Here is a 7,295-nt window from a genome sequence, read left to right as displayed (position 1 = left end):
GTCTTGGTCTGCTGGAATCACTGCCAAAGGGGATTCAACTAAGTCCTGAGTAAAGGGTCTGATTGTGAGATTTCAGTTTTCAATAAATTAGTAAAGATTTCTAATACTTTTTCATTATGGGTTATTGAGTGCAGAATGATGGGGGGGGGAGTGGAATTTTTTTAATTTTATTTTAGCGCAAAATGTGAACACAAGTGAAGACTTTCCAAATGCATGGTGATCGGAGATCAACATTTTTTTCTTCTGTGTTATGCATAGTGCAGAGCCTGACAGAATCGACACAGAGGATTTCCCATAGGAATACATGTGGTTGTAATATCTGGTAATGTCATGCATGTAGTTATACATGAAGGGAATTTCAGGTGATCGAGCTGCTAGATTTTTTCCCTTTAGTCTTATAGCACAAGAAGAAAGGCTTGCTGTCCAGGCTTCTTGCTCGGGCCATTATCCTGGAGGTCTTTAGCAATTCAAATGGCCGAACTATGTTGGTGGGGGAGTGGAGGCTAGAATAAAGAAAAGGACAAAACAATAAACTGGAAACAAGTAGAGGGGCTTAAAGGCTGAGATCCTCGCACACCGCCTTTTCCCTCTATTTTCACAAGGCCGCTGGGCAACGGAGTCAGCCAGCACTTGAGGCATGAGAGAGCTTTTCATTCAATGAACTTAAAAATCAAACAAACCGGCCATTGAGACTCAGCGTTAACAAACATTCAGATACACAGAGCTGTGCTTGTCGGGAGTTTATTGGGAAGACGAGGACTGCACGAGCAGAAAGCCTGGCAACTGAGCCAGAACGTACATATAACCCCAAAAAACTGTCCGGAAACATCAGCACCATTGCTACCACTAGCCAGTCCTAATAGAGTATATGTAATGGAGCGTAACCACTGGCCAAGCTCTTTGCATATGACGTTTTAGGGAAGTTGTAGAGGACCACTGGGAACTATGCATTGACTAGAATACGTCCCATAACACACAACTACCTCAGAGGCAACACTGTCGAGAAAAGGATGAACAGTTAGTGGAAAGCTGATCTGGTGGGGTCCCACCACCTGAAGGTCCCTGCAATCTTCTTAAGGAAGAACATTTCAATGGGGTAAGCTCTTTAAGTTACTGTTGATAGGAGTTGAAGGTCATTTCATGCATTAAAGGGGTATTCGCATCTCATCAAGTGATGGCAGAATAGACCAGCACTTTATAATGGGTAGGGAGCTAACCTTTGGGACCCACAATGACCCTGCAACTGATGGGGATGCGGCACGCTACCCCAACCACCTTGTTGTGTGGAGAACTGCACCAATGACCCATTCAAGTGAAGGGAAGAACTGTGAAGACACCACAGCACCTTCATTTCCAGGATCGGCAGAGGTCCCAAAGGTCAGACTCCCACCAATTATAAAGAGATAGGATATCCTAGCAATATGCAACCACTTTATGAGATGGGAATACCCCTGTAGGCAATGCTGACCTAAAAATTTGTCTGTGCACTTGGTGAGGAACGTAGACTTAAATGGGTTGTCCTAACGGACATTTAGCATATCAATAGGATATGTCATAACCGTCTGATTGGAATGAGTCTCAGAACCTGCACCTATCTGAAGACCCCATCAAACTGACCAGATCATGCTGATCCTCCTGCCTTGGCTTACATGACTGCAGCAGTGATGTGCCCGTATACTGCATATGACTGCTGCAGTCAATCTATGGCTTCAGTGGTCTCATGTCTGCCTGCAATGGTCACGTGGTAAACTAGCATCTCACAGATGCAGCCAAGAACATTACTTCATAGCTGCAGTGGTAGAAAACGCTGGAGGAAGGTGGAGATGGCTGAACTTCTGAGTATATATTCTATAATCTTCCCTTTCTTTTTCTGTTTTTTTAACTAAAATGTGCGTCTTTGTCCATACAATGCTTTGGGACTTCTGCTTCAGCAATTTTTGGAAGTTCCATAGTGATAAATGGACGATGGATATGCATGTGCTCCATTCACTTTGGTGCCCCATTCTTGGGACAGAAGTAGGTGGGACCCGCACCTATTGAATATTTACGCCATGTAGTACTGATATGCCATAAAAGTCCAGATGGGAATGCCCCTTTAAGACAATGTCACGCCTGATCTCTATTGACTTCCGAGGAAGTGCCGCCATGCCCATTCCTCCCAGTACAGGAACCAAAGCAAGGCAATGGAGAGGCACTCTCAATGTCTCAATTCAATGTCCCTTTAAAGCCCGGCTGTGAGGCTCGTAATGCCAAAACGCACTCGAGAGGCCAACAATGACCCAGCTGTCAAAACCCAGAGAACTGCTCGATTATAGCAAGAGTGAGGACATGTCACAACAAGCAATTAATAGCATGCTCTCCTGCTGCAGTGCCGACAGACATGGCCTGAAAGCTCTCCTGAGCCAAGATGAGGGGTCGGCCAATGCAAAGGCTAACTATGAACATCATCCAAAAACAGAAGAGCACGGAGTCCATACACGCTGAAAAAACCTCTGTGTGAGATAACAGTCTCTAATGACCTAAACTCATTTTCAATCTCCTTCAGTCACAGTACAGGCCACACGCTGCACTTGGCTGACTGTACTATTCAGATGATTCTATAGACACCGAACAATCCTTCCTTTCTGCTTTGGTCAACTATATGTCACCTAGTTTGAACCTTACCTGTACAGGTTTGTCTGTACATAAAAAAAAATGACTTGGGTAACAAGCACGATTCCTCCAAAAATATTCCAACATAAAATATGGCAGCTCGTCTGTTATCTCCTCCCTGCCTTTTCCTTGATATTCGAGGGAAAGGTGGGCACCATATGCGTTAGATAAAGGGCAGCTAAAATACTGCAGGAAACAATTAAATTTTTTGGGGGTATGTCCATATGGGCCGTACCGTATTTTTCACTTTATAAGATGCACCTTTTTTCTCTTAAAGTAGGAGTAGAACAGCAATGTGTCTTATAAAGGGAATAGTAAAGAGCGCTACCATTAGTATGCAGAAGGCTCGGGAGCGGCGAGTGTAGCGCTGCTAACGCTGGCTGTACTCACTGGTCTCTGGTCTTCTTCCGAGCCCCACACTGCACTGTGTCCTGACTGCGTGTCATCAGGTCACAGTGTAGCGTGGGCCCGGAACCGGAAGACCAGGGAGCAGTGAGTACAGGAAGAGTATGCAGTCCAGAGCAGGAGAGGTAAGTTAATTTATTTATGTCTATTCTGAGGTTCTAATAAAGATGGGGGGGGGGGGGGGGTTCTGATTGGGGAGGTTGATCTGAGGTCTAAAAAAAGATTGGGGGTCTGATCTGTGGTCTGATAAATATTGTCTGATCCGAGGTCTGAAAGACTGGGGGGGGGGACTAATAAAAATATTTTTTTCTGATTTTCCTCCTCCATGTGTCTTATAATCAGGTGCACCTTTTAAGGCAAAAAAATATGGTAATTTGTGGTGACAAAATCATCAGGAGTTACAGGCAGATTTGTTGCAGAAAATCTTCACCACATGTCAATTTATGAAGCATTTCTTAAAATCTTATCCACTTTGCTATTGCTGTAAAATGCTGGGAAATTCACAGCATTTCAGTCCCGTGTGGACCTACCCTTAAAGGGAACCTGTCACCAGTTTTATGGTGTCCTAATTAAGGGCAACATAAATAAGTGATTGATTCTCTTAGCAAAATGCTGGGTCACTTTCTTTAATTGACCCAGTCAATCTGCCAACATCTTGTATTGAAAAGCTCCAGCTGATAATGATGAGTCCTGAATATTCATGAGCTCCTGACTCTCCCCGCCTACCTGCTGCTGATTGACAGTTATTTTCCATATGAATCAGCCGCAGGTGGGCAGGGGAGTGGCCATAGCTCTGAATAAAAAAAAACGCTGGACTCACTGACTCGCTCATTAGCAAGCGGCATCTTTGTGTGTATATTATGAGGTAACCATCTGTCACACCAGTAAGTGAATACATCTAAGGTACTTTTTAGTAGTTAATGATTGTATATAATTAGTTAGATTATAATCAAATATCCACATGACGGGTTCCCTTTAAGCGATAAGATAATGAAACTTCCACAGAGTAAAGAGTCAGAGTGGCACTGGCCGGCTGCTGGGTCGGATTATCGGTGGCCGATCACAATGATTGTAGTCTTTACTGACAAACACTAGTAAAGGGGCTCCAAACAGCTGCCACAGGGGCCAATGAAACAGTCTCCACCGTCGGGCCGCTTGTCCGTGATCTTGCTGCCCGCAATAACGTGGTTAAATCCCTTTCTGGCAGAATTAACAGATAAATGCACAATGCCCGCGTCCTAAGCGTTCGGAGTCTTGTTTGAGAAAACACTTCTAATGTTCTGCAAGTTAAATTATCCAAAGCGAAGCCTTGAGAGAACGTATGATTAAATGCAGCTGCTTATTTTGCCCCGAATGTTTTATTTATCAGATGAGTGTGTCGCTCTGTTTCGGTTCTAAATTAAGCAGGGAACTAGGCAATTCTTCAAGACTATCGGCACGGTAACCCCTCGTCCACCTAGGGAATAGCCGAACTTTCAGAGCCAATCGGAGTGGCTGGCAGCCGCAGGGTTAATCCAGCCTGCCATATATTTTTTTGCGGCAGAACCTAATGGAATGGAATAAATTGAAAGTGCATGTCAATTGTGCTGTCTAATGATCTGTAATTGACAACAAAATGGTAATGGCAAAGGGGGGGGGGGGGGGGGTTGTGTTTTCGTCACGCCTGGTGTACCAGACAATCGTATATGAGGGGTAAAATAATAAAAATCAAGGCTATCCCACTAGATTATACATGTATGTATGCACACGCATACCCTTTACATAAATACATATATTTTTGATTGTATGGACGTGGAGCGCCAAAGCAAATCTACGGCTCGAAAATAGCATGCGTAGTGGAAATAAGTCAGTCGTATGATCCTGGCAGGGGCCCAAGCGGGACCTAAAGTTAATAGGGTTTGTCACGATAAAATAATCAAATGAAATAAAGAGCTGGGGAAGAAATTCTGCTAATGACGGTGGTTATTCCTGAGGTGCCAAGAAAACAGAAAGCTAGCTTTTAATCAGCATGCCATGAACTCTTCGAGGAAGGCCACACTCAATGCCGAGCCGGATGTGTAGGAATCTCCGCGCAGGATGAAGTTTATACAAGTCTGGAGGAGAATCGGCCATGTAACCTTCAGGTGCTGCCATGATCTCTGTTTATAGGCCTTATTCAGCCTTTCTCTATACATGATAGGTACGTTTCCAAGACCTCGGCGTCAAATGATTTATCAAGGCCAGCATGTGCTACGCCAGTTTTGATAGGGCCTGCACTACTGGAGGAGGCATGTCATTTATGACGGGGCACAAATTACCCTTTGAGTTGCCGTAGATTTCAGCAATTTTTTATGCCAGTTTCTGGCAGGTCATGATGAATTGGCCAGGGTTGTTGGACCTGCAATTGCAACACCCTCACCACGGACCCTTTTGGCGTAAAATGCAGATTGCAACTAGAAAGGTTGAAAATTTTCTAGGCCAAAAATAGGTGTAAGGGAAATGATAAATAAGCCATGGGATCCCGCTATCTGCAAATATAAGGATTGAGCGTGCTGTGTGATAAGGAGCACCGTGGTCCACTCCTATCACGTGAGCCCTTTTAGTTCATATGATTAGCTGAGAGGCCTGGGACGGGGTCATTATCAAACAACCTGCCCTCCATCAGACTAGGTCATTGATAGGTTTTCTGGGACTTTACTTTTTAAATCTACAATATAAATGATGCACAAGCCACTGTGCATTATGATGCTTTAATATATAAATCCTAAGATTTTATTCCCTGCTCTCCGGGGCCATGATCCTTCCCTTGCCTACCAGGCCACCTTGTGAACAGCAGTATATTCTACAATCCTTTTGCAGGGCATGCTTAGGAAAGTCTTGCAGTGTACAGCTTTCTTGTACACATCGGACATGGTGCACCTCGGAGTGGCCGGCCGAGGGAAGAGATATTCCAGGAGGAGTGATGCAGTGATAGGATGCTCTACTGCCCCCTGCAGATCAACCACAAAGTTGCCACTGACCTGAAGTCACAGAGGTGTGGGTGTAGGGAATGCACAATTCTCCCCAAAACATTTCCCTCTATCTAGGCCAAATATCTGGACATTTTTACACGGCGGCTTTCCCTTCCTTAGCCACCATATTGTCCATTCTGCAGTGCCAAGAAAGCTCACAAACTCCTTAGAAACCCCTTCTCACTGGCCAAGAGAGTACTTTATTCTGCACTAGATTTTTAGAGGGGGGGGGCTTATATTTTCAGGTCTTTACCTCATGGTATATGCACATGGCAGTGTAGTTTATGTGGATTTTTTGTGCGGATTTTCTCCCGGTTTTCCAAATCCGCATGTGTTACTTGAGAATTTTATTGCAGGTTTTCCCCACATCTTCCCTTTGCATTTCAAAGGGTGAAATCTGCACCAAAAAAATCTGCACACACAATTTCAGTGCAGAATATTTCTGCACCGTGTAAATCTCACCTACTGAGCTGGTCCTGTATTAGGCCTCATGCACGCGACCGTATACATTTTGCGGTCCGCAAAAAATACAGATGACATCCGTGCGCATTCCGTATTTTGCGGAACGGAACAGCCGGCCCCTAATAGAACCGTCCTATCCTTGTCCGTAATGCGGACAATAATAGGACATGTTCTATTTTTTTGGGCGGAACGAAAATACGGACATACGGAATCGGAATGCACACAGAGTAACTTCCGTTTTTTTTTTTTTGCGGACCCATTGAAGCGAATGGTTCCGCATACAGTCCGCAAAAAAAAAAAATGTACGGACACAAGAAGAAAATACGTTCGTGTGCATGAGGCCTTAGGCTGCGGATTCTCTACACAAAACTCCAAGTGTAATACTCGCGGTGTGCCTATACCCTTAAGGTTTTACTATTTCACTTGACACCTTTTATCTCGTTGAGCTGCATCTCCTCTCCTTCCCCGCTCGGTGCTGTCAGGAGACAGGATTCTAACATGTCACAGGGGCTTTGTGTGCTCCATTCATCTGCCTGCAGAGCCGGCGGTCCCTGCGGACGGAGCGTACTTTGAGGGGGTCACTTCGGTCAGACTGGAATAAAAACGTAGCATTGTTTTTAATAAAGGCATGTGCTCAGCAGGGAGCCCCCAGCTCTGTCTGTTCGGCGCTCAGAGCCGTTTCTTAATGCGGAGGAAAAGTGAGAGAGAACGGGGGGGGGGAGCAAAAAATAAATAAAAAAAAGAACGAAAATTATAAAGAGAGACAGCAAAAAAAAAAAAGAGAAG

This window comes from Bufo bufo, chromosome 6 (genome assembly GCF_905171765.1).
Source record: "Bufo bufo chromosome 6, aBufBuf1.1, whole genome shotgun sequence".
Classification (NCBI taxonomy): domain Eukaryota; kingdom Metazoa; phylum Chordata; class Amphibia; order Anura; family Bufonidae; genus Bufo; species Bufo bufo.
This window is presented reverse-complemented; position numbering follows the sequence as displayed.